Source organism: Mchenga conophoros, linkage group LG1 (assembly GCF_057382185.1).
Source record: "Mchenga conophoros isolate Kocher_MC1m ecotype Shallow Benthic linkage group LG1, M_conophoros_male_GT1.1, whole genome shotgun sequence".
Taxonomy (NCBI): domain Eukaryota; kingdom Metazoa; phylum Chordata; class Actinopteri; order Cichliformes; family Cichlidae; genus Mchenga; species Mchenga conophoros.
Genome location: NC_140526.1, coordinates 38,524,524 through 38,543,430, shown reverse-complemented (window position 1 = coordinate 38,543,430; position 18,907 = coordinate 38,524,524).

The following is an 18,907-nucleotide window of genomic DNA, read 5'->3' as shown; positions in this document are numbered from 1 at the left end:
GTCGAAGCGAGCATAAAACGTGTTCAGCTCATCAGCCAGTGAAGCATCTGCATTCATCATTGAAGAAGCTGGTCGTTTATAGTCCGTTATAGTCCACAGTCCTTTCCACAGGCTCCTAGAGTCGCACTGTTGTAGCTGTGACTCTAGTTTTTACCCGTAGCTCCGCTTTGCCTTTCGGACCGCGCTGCGCACGTTGTAGGACGCAGCCTTGTATAGGTCCATATTACCGGAGACAAGCCCTTCATTGTAGGCAGCGGTGCGTGATCTCAGAGCGTTGCGGGTGTTTTTATCCACCCACGGCTTCTGGTTGGGAAACGTTCGGATGATAGTTCTTTCTGCTGTGTCGTCCGCTAGTTTCCCGATAAATCCCACAACCGCTTCCATAAACATGTTGATGTCATCAGAGCTGCGCCGAAACATGTCCCAGTCTGCGTCATCCAGTGCGTCCTGCAGCGCGGCCACCGATTGGTCCGTCCAGCGAGCGACCTCCCTCCTGATTGGTGGTTGCTGCTTTAGCCTTTGTTTGTAAGCAGGCATGAGGAAGATGGCGGAATGGTCCGATTTTCCAAATGCCGGCAGGGGCTGAGCCTTGTAACAGTTCTTGAACGGGGTGTAGCAGTGGTCTAATGTCCTCGTGTCCCGGGTGGGGCAGTTGATGTGCTGGTGAAGGTTGTGAAATGTCCGTTTGAGATTCACTCTGTTAAAATCTCCCATAACAATGAGTGCGGCATCTTGGTGAAGTGTTTGTTGATGTGTGAGAGTAGGGATGGGTATCGTTTATGTTTTATCCGATACCGGTGCCAAATCGGTACTTTTGAAACGGTGCCGGTGCTCAAACGGTGCTCAAACCGGTGCTTAAAGAATGGAGAACACAAAATTGGTCCAAAAACCTCTCATGGTCAGCTGTTTTTTGTAAAAAGATAACAATGTTAGCCTTTTCTGCAGCTATGGGGCATATATGGTATCACTCTTGGCTGGGAGCAGTGCTTAAACAATGGAAAAAACACAAACTTTTCACTAATCAAATCAAACTATTTCACTAATCAAATATTTAGAACATATACTAGAAGGAACAGAATGTATTTCATTTCACAGACTAGTTACACAATATGGGATCAACAAGAAAAGATTTTTAGAATATCAACAAATTAAATCCATAGTAAAAAAGAAATTTAAACCGGGTCAAGTTGAACTACAAACACCACCAAGTGTGGTTCAATTTCTTACTCTTAAAACCCCCAAATTACTATCCAAAATATACAGAATGCTTTCTAAAACAGATGAATCAATATCACTTCCTATTGCAAAATGGGAAGCGGATTTATCAGTTAACTTAGACCTAAACTTCTGGTCTCAGATTTGCTTAAAAACCTTTAATCTAATTAGAAATCCCAGTCTTCAATTAATTCAATACAAAATATTACATAGAGTGCACTATACAGGTCATCGGATGTTCAAGATGGGCTTTACGTCTACCAACAACTGCTCACACTGCCAAACCAATTCACCGGACAATTATATCCACGCTCTTTGGTTCTGTCCACCAGTTCAGAAGTTTTGGCGCGAGATATGTGAAGACTTATCGAAGTGTCTGAAATGTAACATTCCAACTTCCCCCTTAGTGTGTTTGTTGGGCAGTTTAGATAATGTCACTTCAGAAAAGAATATCTCCCATATGGTTTTCACTGCCCTATGCATAGCCAAGAAAACAGTCCTCATGAACTGGAAAAATAAAAATAATCTTAATTCTAACCAATATAGAAATTATCTATTAGATTACATTAGTCTTGATACAGCCTCTGCCACCACATCAGATCAATTGCTCTGGGCTCCTTTGATCAGCTCCATCACCTAGTGGGGGTGGGGGGTCATAGTCTGGTCCCGCCTTCACTGTTGTGATTGGTGTGGGGGTAGGGACAGGCTTAGGGCGTCGGGGGGTTCCCCGGAGGCATCTTCCTTGGGGGGCTCAACCCAGGGTAGCGGTCATGTCTGGTTAGGGGCTCTGTTGGCTCTCAGGTGACTGTTTCCTCGCGGCTGCGTGCAGCGGGGCTAGGGGAGGGTCTGTGCTGACGGACGTGGGTTACTGACCTGGTAGCCTGGCTGCCCCTGGGTGGGTCCGGGATGGGCGTGAGGTTCTGGGGGCGCTCCGTCTCTGGGCTGGGACCCGGACCGGGCCTCGGGGGCTTGGGTCCTGGTTGGTGTGTTGCCGGGGTTGTGGGCGGGTGGGTGCATGGGGGCCCAGCCCTGGAGCGGGTTGCCGCCGGTGCATCAAGCCACCTGGGGGGCTCTTCAACTGATGGGGGAGATTGTCACATCTTGCAGGAGCTTTCCTCTCTTCAGGAGCTCCCTCTGCAGGAGGGGGAGATGCAGGAGAGGTGGAGGAAGATCTCAGCCTGGGTGTTTATTGTCTTATGTAGTCTGGAAGATGAGTGGATGGTGGGGTGGGTGCAGTTTTCTCTGTGGTGGGGTTGGGAGGACTGTCCCGGGCTCTGTGGGGCCGGGAGGCGCTGCTGCGCTGGGCCCCGGTCTGGATGGGCCTGGGCCCCCTTTCCCTGGCGGGTCGCGGAGTATGGGGGTGCCTACTGGGGTCAGCGGGGGAGCTGGCCCCAGGGAAGGGTCACTTGCCCCTCCCTTCCTTCCCTCCCCATCTCCAGCTGCCTCCCTCTTCCCGCTCCACCACAACCACCCACACATGCAGGACCTTGGAGTAGGGGTATGTCACCAGGGTGCAGAGGAGGCTACCACCCCCCCCCCCCCCCCCCCCGTCCCCTTCTGGCTGCCTCTGCCTCAATTTTATCCCACAACTTAGACATTCACATTACTCACACTCTCATTACACATACATATAGGATCTTGGGGGTGGGCACGATACACGGAGTCCAAAGTACCATCAGGGTGTACACCCCACCCCTGGCATCGTTGCCCACCTCTCAATTTTAAATACACGTAGACATTGAGGGCTAGCAGGAGAGACCATGCGCTTACCTGCTGCTCTCTGGCAGGTAGCTCCATGACCTCCTGGGTTTTAAATGCACCTTAGAACACACATGCATCAACACTACAATGAGCGGGTGGAGGGAGGTTTGGAGTCTTCTCTCACCCCCATTCTCTGTGACCTGCTGGAGCGGGGGGGCTAGGAGGAGGAGTTGGCCGTCCGACTGCGGTCTGGAGTGTGGGGCCTTCCTGCTGCTGCAGAGTCGGGGCGGTCTGCCTCCCCCCACCGTAGGGAAAAGGGTAACACCACCTGGGTCTGGGTGCGGTTCCCCCCTCCAGGGGCAAGGGCACCTAGACCCGGTTTGTAGAGTACGCTTGGGGAGTGTGATCGTGTGTACAACGTCTCTTTATGTCTGTCTCCACGTTGGTTGAGTGTGGAGTAAGTGCATATGAGAGCATGAGGGTGGGAATGGATGTTTGTATCTGTGTGTGCCTGTATGTCTGTGTCTATATGTCAGGTTGGGTGTCAGGCGCCACCTCTCTGGGGACATCTCAGGCCCTCCAAGGTATGGAGGCCTATCTCCCCCTACCACCACTTCCCCTGCCAGTGGCGGTCCCTCTCGGACATCGGTGCGTTGGTGGTTCTTTGTGTCCGGGGGTGGGCGTCCAGGTACACACCGGCTCACTCCTTGGCGGCCGCTTGTCGGGGCCTGGAGCCTGGGGCTCGCTCGGGCCACTTCGGAGGTGGGGTGCCCCCGGCCTCTCGGCCTGGGGCTCGGTCACTCAGGCACGGCTGGCTGCCGGCGGAGCTCACGGGCGCATCACTGCAACTTCCCCTGGCTTCTGCTCCGCGGCTGCTGAGTGAGCCCTCATCTGGGACTCTCCTCAGCTCTTTCTGGGACAGTGGCGCAGCTGCCCCTCTGTTGGTCTTCCTTGGTCTCTTGTGTTCTGGGGGCCTCTGGATGTCTGGAGTTTTGATCTCCTCCATACCTGCTTCATGCCCTGAAGGACGGGACTGTGGCCCCCCCACACCCTCTAGCAGATTATTACATGAAGGAACCTTTTATAAAACAAAAAACAAGCGCGTCCATGCTCACAGGTGTACACACGGGTGATCACACCCACAAACTACACCCTTTTTGGCTCCTACCTCAAAGCACACTGTGTTCTGTTGATCTTATGTGCTGCACAATAATGTTTAATATTTAGTATTTACTGTCATATTCCCATATATCATTGTGATGTTGTTTATTCTATTACTCTTGTTCTCTTCTGCTTGTTTTCTTTTTTCTTTCTCAGCAGGTGACCCAGGTGATTGATATATGCATTTTTTTTTCTCTGCCCGTTCTGTTGGTTTTTGTCTTTTGCCCTTCTCCCCCGTCCCTCTTCTCAGCTGTTTCTCTTTCCCTCTTTCTTTCTCCCCTTCTTTCCCCCAGTCAAGTCTGTCCCGTATTCAGTAAGTGAAAATAAAATAAACAATAAAAGGTGAATCAAATGGACCATTATGGCAAGGCTGGAATGGTCAATTTGGTAAAGTAAATCCGTTGGGCATCTTTCTTTGCCTTTAGACAACAATTCTGATGGCAAAAGAGCCAAACGGGACAGGCAAAAAAAAAGAAAAAAAAAAAGAAAAAAACACAAACTTTGTCCTAAACTTCTCATGTTTAACTGTTTTCCACTTTTTCTTTGGTCATTTTAGCCTTTTTGGCCAGGGTGAAGGGAGTATCTGCCATCAAACAAGAGGACAGCCGCATGTAGCTATGATGATGTTTGCTAGTTCACCTTACATGCATTAATGTAATAACGTGGTTAGCCTACTCAACGTAAATTACACTCGAACAACATGAAGCTACTCACGCAGAGAAGAACGGCTGCTGCTGCATCATCATTCTCATCATTTCTGCTACACTGGCAGGGCTAGGGGCCAGGACTCTCCTCTTCGTGTTTTTGGGGGATGTTCCATAACAGGCAACCCACCCGCAGTAGATGCGCTCGGTGTGAGGTCTCGCAGCAAGCTATCAAATACGGCGCATTTCTGGGCTTTAAAAAAAAACAACGCTATGCGTCGCCAGGTGTTTCATCGGATTTGAGGTGTTACCTCCTTTGACAGTATCACGGTATCACCTTAAAGCACTTGTTGCTGCTGAGTTTGCATATTTTGCTGTGAAGTACAGCCAGACTTTTGACCGCTTCGCCTTGGACATTTTTAATCTGTAGCTCTGCTCTAAAAGAACGCACGTACCTGGACCCGCCTACTATCCTCGGAAACGTAAAATTATTGGCTAGAAGTGTATCACAGCTCAGGAAAAAAAAAGCACCGAAATAAAGCACCGAAATGTGCGCTGCTTTTCGGTCTGGTTACTACCGTTTATGTCAGAACCGGTGCCATCATGGCACCGGACACCGGTACCCATCCCTATGTGAGAGCCTCATGTAGCTCACATAAGGCAGTGTTCGAGTCCGCGTGAGGCGGAATATAAACAGTGCAGGCAATGACCGCAGTGAATTCCCGAGGGAGATAGAAAGGGTGACACTTAACGATCAAAAGCTCCAGATTGGGCGAGCAAGAGTGTGTGAGTGGGGAGATGTTTGTGCTGTCGCACCATCTGTTGTTCACCATCAAACATACTCCACCACCTCTTTTCTTCCCCGACTCCATTGTCCTGTCCATGCGGTAAACCTAAAAGAACCCCGTCGGCTGTACGGCGTGGTCTGGTATCGCTGGGTTCAGCCAAGTCTCGGTGAAGCAGAGGAGGTTGCAGTCCCGAATGTCTCTCTGGAACTTGATTCTGGCTCTGAGGTCATCAAGCTTGTTCTTGATGGATTGAACATTGGCTAGCAGGATACTGGGCATGGGTGCGCGGTGTGCGCGAGCCCGTAGCCTGTTCCTGATGCCGGCTCTTTTACCTCGAGGCCGTCGCTTAGGGTCGCGTCCTTTGTTCTCTCTCAGGATCTCCTTTGGCCAGGTTGGGTCCGGAGTTAAACATGGTGAAATGTTCGTGTATTGCAGACCAATAGAAACCAAAGTGTCTCTACTGTAGCGGATTTGTGTGTTTTGCATGATGCCCATGCAAGATTATCGCAGATATAGCAAAAAGTGACGAAAAACTGCAAAAAGTGGAGAAGTTAGGGCAGAGCATCCAGCACGGCAGCTGACCTCACCGGCGCCATTTTTGAGTATATCACTTAGTAATGCAGAATTATCATATAGAAATAAAAACAACTGAAGTTGTGCGCCATTTGAGCATGTTGCCTGTCTGCAGCACTAGAGGACTCCGTGAGAGACGTCTGTCTCGCCCTGGCAGCACCTGTCCCTCTCCTCCTCTTCAGTTTTGCTCAACATACGCTCGTCATATTCTGGGATATGATTTACTCTGAGGGGTTTGACGAGGTCAGTGGTGTTGCCACCAGTGTTGGTCAAGTTACTTGAAAAAAGTAATCAGTAACTAATTACTGATTACTTCCCCAAAAAAGTAATCCCGTTACTTTACTGATTACTTATTTTCAAAAGTAATTAATTACTTAGTTACTTTTTAAAAACACGATTTACAACCTGAAGAGGTGATAAAGCGATAGATCTTTCAGCCCAATTCTACTTTTTCTGCATAATCCATCATACAAAATGTGATCAAATGGAAAAGTCTCTTTTTAAAACTTGTTTTATTAGTTTTAATCTTTTAACTTTATGCATCAAGCAAAAATGAAATTATATGCAACCTTCTCTGACTTGAAGAAATTTGTATAATATTTAAACTTATTTTCTGCACATTCCAGCACATAAAATAAAATATTTTTTGTGTTTACACTCACTCTTTCAAATAGATGCAAGTAAAACACAGCAGAAAATAAATAAAGTCAAAGACTCAGCGGTCCTTTTGCTCTATTTTCACCTGTAAAGCAGGAGTAGGGTAGGCGGAGGTTTACCCTGGTGCAGGTGTGCAGTGGCGGTTTTAGATACGGGGGACACGGGCGGTTGCCCGGGGCGGCATCGTGGTGGGGGCGGCATCACGGGCATCGGCAAAAAAAAATAAAAATGCTTGTACTCATGCTGCCCCGACGTCAGCCAGCGCATATTGGGAATGGCATAGGCACCGATCGGTTTTCTATCGCCCATTTGCTGGGAGTAAGGACGCCCTTCGTTTGCGAGGTGCGCCTGCTGTTTGCGGCGCAGAGAGGAGAGCACGGGGCGGCGGGGGATTTTCTGACCGGCTGGAGCAGCATCTAATAACCAACTCGCAAAGTAAAACAAAATAAAAATAAATCAGCATACACAAAAATACCAGACATTATGATACAGACTTATAATTTGCACCAATGTTTTTTCGAAATTATACACGAAAAGTGAGCGTGAGAGCCCTTGGTGCGCCAAGTCAAAGTAAACTTTATTGTCATCTCCGCTACATACAGTCCAGTATATAGAGCAGGGGTCCCCAATCCCAGTCCACGAGGGCTGGTGTCCCTGCAGGTTTTAGATGTGTCCTTGATCCATCACAGCTGATTTAAATGGATAAATTACCTTCTCAACATGTCTTCAGTTCTCCATGTCTTCAGATTAGTGATGAACTAATCATGTGATTCAGGTGTGTTGACCCAGGGTGAGATCTAAAACCTGCAGGGACACCGGCCCACGTGGACTGGGATTGGGGACCCCTGATATAGAGAGACGAGACGACAAGGCTCCAGTTACAGCAGTGCAAGCAAACAAAAAATATATGTAAGAAGAGTAAGAAAATAACAATTTAAAATTTACAGTTTGATGATTTAAAGTCTCACATACAAGCCGTCGAAAGGGGGGGGGCTTGCTGCTTCCAAATAGAGCACATTTCATTTATAATGTTGTAAATCCAAACCCATTATGTATTCATGATTTGAATCCTGGGTTGTGTGAAATCTCAGAAATGCACCCTAGACAAAGTTAATCTGTGAACTAAGGTGTAGGTGTGTTAGATCATGTTGTGGTGATCCTTGGGTTGAGATGGGTGTTCATACTGGAGTGCAAAATTAAAACCAATGGAAGATGGACAAGAAAAGTTCAAAGCCATCAGGTGCTCAGTTTAGAAAAATAGGAAAGAAGAGGAGGAGAAACGAGCAAAAGATGCAGGTAAGCAGATGTGTCATTGGATAATGGCAGGTCATCCTGAAACAATCAGAATCAGAATACTTTATTAATCCCTAAGGAAATTATGTGAGTTACAGAAGAAATGGTAAAAATAGCAACAGTAACAGACTAAACTCTAAACAATACATTATGTTACAGATTTTAATATTAATTAGTCATTGTCAGTTGTTGATTCGTACTGTTCTCATTGTATGACGAATTATGATGGCTGTTTGGTAGCCGTTTGCATACTATGCATACTCTCTCTCTCTTCATATGTGTGTGTGTGTGTGTACAACAATTTTATGTTAATGTACAATCCTTAATATGTTTTGTGTGTGTGTGTGTGTGTGTGTGTGTGTGCGTGTGTGTGTGTGTGTGTGTGTGTGTGTGTGTGTGTGAAGGGGAGGGGGCGCCAAACTGGCTAGGAGCGCCACTGCAGGTGTGCCGCAGTGGTCAGTGGAAGAATCCGCGAGTTTCTCTGTGAATTTCACATTACGTCGTAGCGCACTCGGTGCTTGCTTGGAAGTTTAGGGGTTTTTTTCGCTGTAAAAAGAAGTTTTCTTCCCACGCACAAGGTACGCTAATGTTTTTGTCACATTTTATGGAATCAAACTCAAAGTAAGGTCAGTACTTCCAAGCTTTAAATGCTGCACTCTCATACTCTCTCCCGCACTCGATATATGATCGGTTGTTGATCTACATGCAGCTGTTTTCACGAACGTCGCACTTGCTTACGTCACTGTCATGAGACATTCTCGCAAAAAAATCACGGTTTTAGTAACGCAGTAACGCAGCATTCCTACGGGAAAGTAATGGTAATCTAATTACCGTTTTTGCAATAGTAATCCCTTACTTTACTCGTTACTTGAAAAAAGTAATCGGATTACAGTAACGCGTTACTGCCCATCTCTGGTTGCCACAACACCTCACTGTCTTGCCACATGTATCGCAAACCACGTCTTGGCTGTTTGTGGAGGTAAAATACGCCCACACATGACTCCGTTTATGTTCAGCCATTGTTGTGAGTGTGCATGCCAGGGGCTGCTACACATTTATACAGCCGTATTTCGCACATTACTATGAAAGGCGGAAGAGGAAGTAGTTCCTTCCAATGCAGATAATCCGAATGATATAGTTTCTTTCCACTGTGTTCCTGTTGATGATAAACAAGAGCAGTGTTGGGAAGGTTACTTTTAAAATGTATTCCACTACAGATTACAGATTACATGCCCCAAAATGTATTTTGAAACGTATTCCGTTATGTTACTCAAGTAACGTATTCTGAATACTTTGGATTACTTAATATATTATCTTGCTTTTTTACAACTACATGAATGTCCTATTGCTGTGTGATTTATTACTATTACTGAAGGCTACTCGACATACCAACTAGATGTTTAAATCTTAATATAAAATGAGTAACAGTAGGTGGACATTAGGTAAGGCTGCACTTTTTGCAGTGATTGAATGATTGATTGATTGAATCTTTATTTTGAACATGTTGAAAAAGTACAACAAAATAGAATTAAAAGAGACAAATGAACAAAGCAAAACAAAAGGAAAACGAGCAACCACAACTCGTATAGAAAACTATTCCGCGCGTATATAAAACAGGTCCGCGGCTCCGAACCGTAGTAAAGGGACCTCTGGCTAATACGTCGGGCGCGTAGCCGAAAACTAGCCTTACTTTGTTGTCTGGGTCAACTTTGCTAGCGAGAGACAGAGAGAGGCGTTGAAAGGCTGCTCCAACTGAACTTATTGTTTCAGAGGAAAACACGAACACCATGTACAGTCGAGTCTTAATAGCTTACTTACAACTGGACTCATCAGGCACTCTTTTTGGCTGCAGTGGTTATTATTGTATTTACATGCTTCCAGCTCCCGTTTCTTTTTCTTTTCTTTTTTTTGTCTGTCCCATTTGGATCTTTAGCCATCAGAATTGTTGTCTGAAGGCCAAGAAAGATGCCAAGTGGATTTACTTTACCAAGTGGATCATCATGGCCTTGCCATGTTGGTCCATTTGATTGACCTTTATTATAATTATGTATTTATTTCATTTTCGTTTTTTAAAGACAGACATGACTGGGGGATATGACAGGGAGAAAGAATGAAAGAAAGAGAGAGAGAAAAAGAAAAATAGAGGGGAGAAGAGATGGTGAGAAAGGGGGTAGAAAAAAAAGAAGAAAAACAAACAAAACACCTGGATCACCTGTATGGAGATAAAAAGAAAACAGAAGAGAAAACAAACAACAAAGAGCAACATAATACAAACAATACCATCACAATAAACTGGCTAACACAGTAGATACTAAATATTACATGTTATTGTATTTTTTTTTTGTTTTTTTAATTTCACCTGTTGAGAATGAAAAAAGAAAACAAGCAGAAGAAAACGAGAGCAACATAATAAACAACATCACTATGATATATGGGAATATAACAGTAAATACTAAATATTAAACATTATTGTACAGCATGTAAGATCGACAGCGCACAGTGTGCTTTGAGGTAGGAGCCAAAAGGGTGTAGTTTGTGTGTGTGACCACCCATGTGTACACCTGGGAGCATGAACGCGCTTGTTTTTAAAAGGTTCTTCATGTAATGATCTGTTAGAGGGTGTGGGGGGGCCACAGCCCCGTCCACCAGGACATAAAGCAGGTATGGAGGCGATCAAAACTCCAGACATCCAGAGGCCCTCAGAACACAAGAGACCAAGGAAGACCAACAGAGGGGCAGCCGCGCCACTATCCCAGAAAGAGCTGAGGAGAGTCCCAGATGAGGGCTCACTCAGCAGCTGTGGAGCGGAAGTCAGGGGGGGGTGGTTGCAGTGACGTGCCCGTGAGCTCCGTGAGCAGCCAGCGGTGCCAGAGTGACCGAGCTCCAGGCTGAGAAGCCGAGGGCACCCCACCCCCGAAGTGGCCTGAGTGAGCCCCAGGCTCCAGGCCCCGACAAGCAGCCACCAAGGAGTGAGCCGGTGTGTACCTGGACGCCCACCCCGGACACAAAGAACCACCAACGCACCGATGTCTGAGGGTGTCTGCCACTGGTAGGGGAAGTGGTGGGGGGGGGGAGAAAGGCCTCCATACCTTGGAGGACCTGAGATGTCCCCAGAGAGGTGGCGTCTGATACCCAACCTGACATATGGACACAGACAAACAGGCACACACAGATACAAACATCCATTCCCACCCTCATGCTCTCATATGCAATTACTCAACACTCACCCAACGTGGAGACAGACATAGAGAGACACTGTACACACAATCACAGCAGCAGGGAGGCCCCACATTCCAGACCCCAATCGGACAGCCAACTTCTCCTCCTAGCCGCCCCGCTCCAGCAGGCTGCAGAGAACGGGGGTGTGTGAAGACTCCAAACCTCCCTCCGCCCGCTCATATGTAGTGTTGATGCATGTGCGTTCTAAGGTGCATTTAAAACCCAGGAGGGCATGACGATTTTCAATTTTTTTGTAGTTTATTGCACTTTTTTGCAATTAATGTAGTTATTATGGACTTAATGCATACATATTATTAAAATATGGGCTATAACAGTTGTATTGATGTATAGAAACTTGAAATGCTCCCACAAATGGCACTACAACATATAAAAAAATAATATAAGCTCTGGCGGACTTGGTTCTATAGTAGGTCTTAAAGGGTTAAATAAATATCGTCAAATAATCGAGATCTCAATTTCAGTGAAAATAATCGTGATTATCATTTTTGCCATAATCGAGCAGCCCTACTGTATAGTGCGCTCTATGTAGCATTTTGTATTGAATTAATTGAAGACTGGGATTTCTAATTAGATGAAAGGTTTTTAAGCAAATCTGAGACCAGAAGTTTTGGTCTAAGTTAACTGATAAATCCGCTTCCCAATTTGCAATAGGAAGGGATATTGATTCATCTGTTTCAGAAAGAATTCTGTATATTTTGGAAAGTAATTTAGGGGTTTTAAGAGTAAGAAATTGAACCACTCTTGGTGGTGTTTGTAGTTCAACTTGACCCGGTTTAAATTTCTTTTTTACTATGGATTTAATTTGTTGATATTCTAAAAATTGTTTCTTGTTGATCCCATATTGTGTAACTAGTCTGTGAAATGAAATACATTCTGTTCCTTCTAATATATGTTCTAAATATTTGATTCCTTTACCACTCCAATCTGAAAAGTTTATCATATTATTGTTTTGTAATATGTCAGGGTTGTTCCAGATAGGTGTACGTTTGCATGGGATTAATGAAGACTCCGTCAATTTTAGAAACTCCCACCATGCTGTCAGAGAAGAGCTGATGTTTACGCTTTTGAAGCATTCATGTCGTTGGATGTTTGAGCTGATAAATGGTAGATCTGAAATCTCTAGATCAGGGGTGCCCAATCCCGGTCCTCGAGAGCTACCGTCCTGCAGCTTTTAGATGCATCCTTGTTCCCACACACCCGAATCAAATGAATGGCTTGTTATCAGGCCTTTGCCAAACATGATGGCATGCTGAAGAGGTAATCAAACCATTTGATTCAGCTGTGTTGGAGTAGGGATGCATCTAAAAGCTGCAGGATAGTAGCTCTCGAGGACTGGGATTGGGCAGCCCTGCTCTAGATTACTGGAAAGTGCTTGTTCTACATCTAGCCAAGGTTCATCTAAGAAGGTATGTTTTAGCCGACCTGAGATAAACTGAAGCCTGTTGGCTAAGAAGTAGTGCTGAAAGATATTGCAAATTGGGAAGCGGATTTATCAGGTAGTTCTAATCCTCCTTTATCCTTGGTCTTTTGTAGTGTTTTTAAGCTTATACGTGGGGGTTTATCTTTCCAAAGGAATTTAGACATGTGTGAATCTAGAGATCTGAACCAATCTTGTGGCGGTTTAGTTGGGATCATTGAGAATAAATAATTTATTCTTGGTAAGACCATCATTTTTATAGTGGCAACCCTTCCCATGAGTGATATGGGTAGACATTTCCATCTAGACAGATGTTAAGGAATTTTTATTGTTTTATTTGATTATGCTTCAAAAGTTATGTTACACATATTTCACCAGACACAGTTTTCTGTTGAAACAGGAAGCTGACCCTGTGACACTGACAAGAGACCAGTACAGAAATACATATCCGCAGAAGTTGACTTGCATTATATTATTCTTAGAAATTGACTTGCAACACACATACTTTGTGACACACACACACACGCACACACACAGACAGCATCAGGACCTGCGTAACAGGAAATGTGATTATATTTGCATATTGACGATGTAACCTATAAAAATAAACGAATACTGCAGTTCGGTGTGATTTGCTCTGAGCTTTTCACCCGTGCAGCACGTTAACCTACACAAGTGTCTCATTGTTGTTTATTCACCTAACTGTTTGTTAACTGTAAATCTCTGACAACAGATCACCTTCTACTTTCTTTAAAAGTAGGATATGGTTTAATTTAGTTAGATCTGCAAGCTTGGGAGAAACATTAATACTTAAATATTTTATATTTCCCGATTGCAGTAGTGTAGAAGAAGAATTATGGAAGGAGCAATTAATCAGAAGGACTGTAGATTTTGACCAGTTAATTGAGTAATCTGATATTCTTGCAAAAGAGTTTATTAATTCAATCACCCCAGAGATATTGGTTTGTGAGTTTTGGAGAAAAAGTAACACATCATCCGCATAAAGGCTGATTTTATGTTCCACGTTCTTGCATTTTATACCCTTAATTACTGAATTCTGTCTAATTGCTGCTGCTAGTGGTTCAATAAAAATTGCAAACAGTGAAGGGGAGAGTGGGCATCCCTGCCTGGTGCCCCTCAGGAGACAGAAGCTGGAGGATGTTTGGTCATTTGTTTTGACACAAGCTGTTGGGGAATTATATAATAATTTTAAACAGTTAATGAAAGAGGATCCAAAACCAAATTGTGTAAAGTTGCAAATAGAAATTTCTAGTTAACTCTGTCAAATGCTTTTTCTGCATCTAAAGAAAATATTGTAGTTTCAAGGTTTTACTGATTCTGATTCTGATTCTAAAACAAAGTTCTAAGCTAATCGACCTTAGTGTTCTCCTTTTTTAAAAAGAATCGATAAGAGAATCGATAAAGAATCGAATCGTTAAACAGAATCGAAAATGGAATCGGAATCGTGAAAATCTTATCAATACCCTTCCCTACTTGCTGTTGCTGTATTTGATTCCCTCAGTATTTCCTGTGTTATTGTCTTGTTTCAATTCACTAGATTTAGTTCATTTGTATGTCGTCCACACATTTTGTTACTTTCTGTTTTAGTTATTTACTTTTTGCTAGTGTCTTGTGTTATCATTATCTTTGATCATTGTGTATGGTCCCCCCTGTGTAAACGTCCCTGATTACCCTTCTGTGTGCCGTTTTTTTTCTTCCTAGATAAAGGTTTGTTTTCGTTTAGCTCCATCAGCCTTCGAGTGTCTGCATTTTGGGTCCCTCTTTCTGTTATTCATGAAACTTTCAAGTTAGATTAAATTTGAAAGCCTGGACAATATTTGTGGTGGGTAGTGGGGCTTGCATTTTTTCACACTCTAAACGCCCACAAACGAAATGGAGTTCCCCAGGTACAACCACGTCAGAATGAGACGCCTCTTTTAGTGCATCAGCACTTGTATTCTTCCCTGGAGTTCTACAATTTGAGCACACACATCAACAAAAACCCACACAAGCTGTTGTTGAATATGTGCGGCACTGTACCCACAGGCTCTTGCATAAATATAAACATTAATACAGAGGCATGTATGCAGTCTGTGATGGTGGAGGCTGTGGGATTAGCTGAATTATTTCTGGCTCCTTGGGGTTAATATCAACAGCCAAGCACAAACAAAGTTACTAGCAGCCGTTAAAAACAGACCAGACATGATAGTGTGAGTGCATCGTATTTCTCTGAACGCTGATGACTTTTACTGCAAGCTTGACAGTGACGGCAGGTTCTAGGCTCTTTTATTTTGTAATTTAACCACAGCTGGTGGAATGATGACGATGATGATGATTGCAGTGAGTCTGAGCTGGTGGTTAAAAGATGGTGAGATGTGCCAGGAGGATTTTTCAGCAGAGGATATAATGGGACTTCCTTAGACGAAAGGCTAATTTAAAGGTTGTCAGGTGGACTTTTCTGCCTGCTGTCACAGAGAGATGGTCAAGGAACCATGAAGGTCATCGTATGATTACACACTTTCATGTGACTGGTGCAATATAAAGACGAATAAAAATGGATCTTTCCGTCTGTGATGAAATAAATAAGGAGTCATGATGATCGCTAGTGATTTAAATATGTCATTTAAGGTGCAGGGCTCAAAAACAAAGGAGAGAACTAAGGGAGGCATATTTATTTATCAAAATATTCAAACATAAAAGCACTAATAACCAAAAACTGAAAAAACTAGAAACATGGAACTAAAGCTAGGAAACTGGAAAACTAATGCTGTGTCCGAATTCAGGGGAAAGATGCTCATAAGGATACTACCTACCTACGTCACAAGGTAGTGTCCTTAGATGGACGTGTAGTCAGGAAGTGAGCAGGTGTGGACAGCCCCCTTTTTTTTCTCCATAGAAACTTTATTGAACAAACAATGAGTATCCAACATAACAGATGGGCTGTGGACAGCCTCCTAGCCTTCAACTCCGCCCTTACTTGTGTTTTTTTCTGGTCGTTAGCGCCACAGCGCAAAAACTTTAAAATAGACCCAGAAATGTTGCTCTGTTGTTTGGACAATTTAATTCTCGAGGAGCTAGAAAAATCTTATCGTCGTCGCCCGCACATTTTGTACCTTAGGCTCATCAGAGACAATCATATCCAGGTAAAATAATTTCCTTTAATCTACACGCATTTAGGACTAATAACACGGATAATTGAATTATTGCCAGCGTTGTACCAAAAAAGTGTTCGCCTGCCAAAACTGATTTCCAATGTTTCCATGTGTAATATCTTTATGTATGTTGGTAAATAGACTTCGGTGAACATGGTTTACAAAGAGGTTTTATATATACAATGATTACCTGTTGTTCGAATATCTTTATAACTCTGGTTATAATGTGGGTACAATTGATATATTCGTTGCACTGCCTGCTGTCCTCTTGACCAGATTACACTTAAAAAATTTTTTTAATGTCAACAAGATTGTTTGTGAACTGGATAAATAAAGGAGGTGTAGCCCTGGCTATATAAGTAGCTCATTATTTAAATTTGTTCATTAATATTGATAGTTAATTGCAAATGTTTAATGTGTTCAAGAATGTATACAAATGCCTGCAAAGTATGTGATGTGTGTCAGTTAAATGCACAACCTTTTTATTTGTATTTTGAGGTTTATGGCATTATTTTTGATATGGTATTGATATGTACTACAGCTCCAGTGAACCCTGAAGTAGTCTCAGGTAGAGGGGTGGGAGTAAGTGGGGAGCCGTGTGCACTCTGCAGGAAGCAAGAGAGACGAGAGCTGAACAGTGTCGAGTGAACGCAGAGTTCATAGAAGGGCGACCGACGTATTTTCGGGTTGACGGATAGTTAACTGGAGTCGAGAACTGTTGTACCCTACTGTGAGTAGGAGGAGACGGACGTCTTGCTGGCGTGTCAGAGAGGTCCCTTCTGCTGGTGTGCTGAAGTTATGTGTTCACGTGGGAGCACGTGGGAGCACGTGGAAAGGACGATTGTGAGTGCTGCTGCCGCGGCCTGCTGGTAGCCGTGACCCAGTTTCCCCGCTATCCCCTTGAACTGCCTGGAGGTGTGAGTACTGTTGTTTGCACGTGCTTTTTATTTTTACTGCTTGGCAACAAGTGAAGCGACCATATTGTTTTAGGTCCCAACGCACCCGAGCCACGACTCAGGCCTGCAACGAGGGGTTTGCTAGCAGAAAGACTGTAGCACTTGAGGTGTGTGTGTGTTTGGTGAGAGTGCGTGTGGGCCCACAATATTATTTGATTATTTTGTTTCTGTTGAGGTAGATACCTTACCATTGTTTAACAAACTTTATTGATTTTACTTATTTTCTTTTGTGTTGTTAATTAAGCATTCACTAAAGTGGAGTTAACTTTATAATTGACCTACTTGTGTGTGATTTATTTCCATATAGTGTAGTTTTATTGCATATTTAATACCATAAGCATTAAAAAGGGAGTATCAGTAGGAAAGTAACAACAGGAACCCAGGGCCCCTCTCAATAGAACGTGGGACGGGTGTTACAGATATATAAAAGTCACTGCTAAAAACTGATTGCAGCTTCTACCTCGTTACAGGAATGTTGCTGGTGGCTCAAGGTGACTTGATATCATTAATGAGGGGCCGATGGCGCGATATGGCAGCCTCGCTTCTGTCAGTCTGCCCCAGGGCAGCTGTGGCTACAACCGTAGCTTGCCTCCACCAGTGTATGAATGTGAGAGTGAATGAATAGTGGCATTGTAAAGCGCTTTGGGTGCCTTGAAAAGCGCTATATAAATCCAATCCATTATTATTATTATTATACATTTGACATATGTTTCATGTATTATAGAACAACAAGTTAGACGATCATATTTGGGCACAACATCGGTCATTCTTACACATGTACTGTATCATATAAAATATATAAACTAAATATCTTTGAAACATATAGAATCTAATCTTTTTTTTTTTTTTTTTACATAGCACTTTATCAAACTGTTGTCTGCTACAGAGTTACAAGTATTATACTAATAATATAGCATCCACATTCTCCTGCTTGCATACTTCTGAAAACATGTTAGTGGTGTGGCAGCCACAAGTGAGCCAGCCCTGCAAACCCTGTGGATGGACGATGCAGTGGACAGTGGGAAGAAGCATCCTAAAGCTCTCTTTGCAGACCACCCTGTGTGATTCTCCACTCGCCAACCAGAAAAGACAAACCGCAGGTCTCAGTTGCAGCAGCCCATCCACGTCTGATCTTGCTCAGGCAGATTCAGCAACACTGCTAGAGACTTCCTGTAATCTATTACAGTTGTTCAAGAAACGGTCCAGGAACAGGTCACTCAGGTTAACCCTGTGTGAACAACTGTAAATATTGTTTTTTCATCTTTACATACTGTGTATTTGAAATATTATTGTTTAATTGTTATTGTTATTTACTTTATTGCTATCAAGTAAATATCCAAGTAATATTGTTCAAAGCTAGCATTATGTTCATACATGTTAAAAATGCCTCTAAATTAAATTGAGTTCAGTGACAATTACTGTTTGTTTGAATCAATTTATTAATAACATAAAACCTTTAAACTAATGCAACAATGTAACAAATATATTCAAATAAATAAATTTATCAATACATAACTCATTTGGGAACTAATCCTTCTAGAAGTGAAAACAGTCTGTCCATCCTCTCCCTGCTCTCCTCTCCTCAGCCTCTCTTTGCTGCCTCATGTCCTCTCTGATGAGGTCTAGCAGATCATCATCCCTGTCTCTTTTCCTCTTTCTCCCTGTCGTAGGTGGCTGACTCGCTTCGTCATTGCTGTCGTTTTGGTCACCCACTGCTGTGCTTGGCCATGAGGTGTCCTCAGGGAGAGAGGACATTAGGACAGGAGGCTTAATGGAAGGCATCTATCCTATCACCTCATCCATGAGGGCAAACCAGGGCCAAGTAGCAGCAGTGGGCTTCCCACTGACCCCCTCTCCTGAGCCTGGATACTTGCAATCCTAAAGGCAGAGGAAATCAAAAATGACAGCAGGCAAATAAAAACACCACAACAACTCTTAGTAATTGCACATTTATTAACTTGTGTTCTTAAGAATTATCTTCTTGATAACACACATACGTACTTTGTATTCTTTAAAGTTATCTCATGTCTTCTGGCCTGCGAGGGGGTGACTTTCCCCTGCAGGCCCATCTTCTCCAGAATTGTCCTGATCACACACAACAAATAAGAGA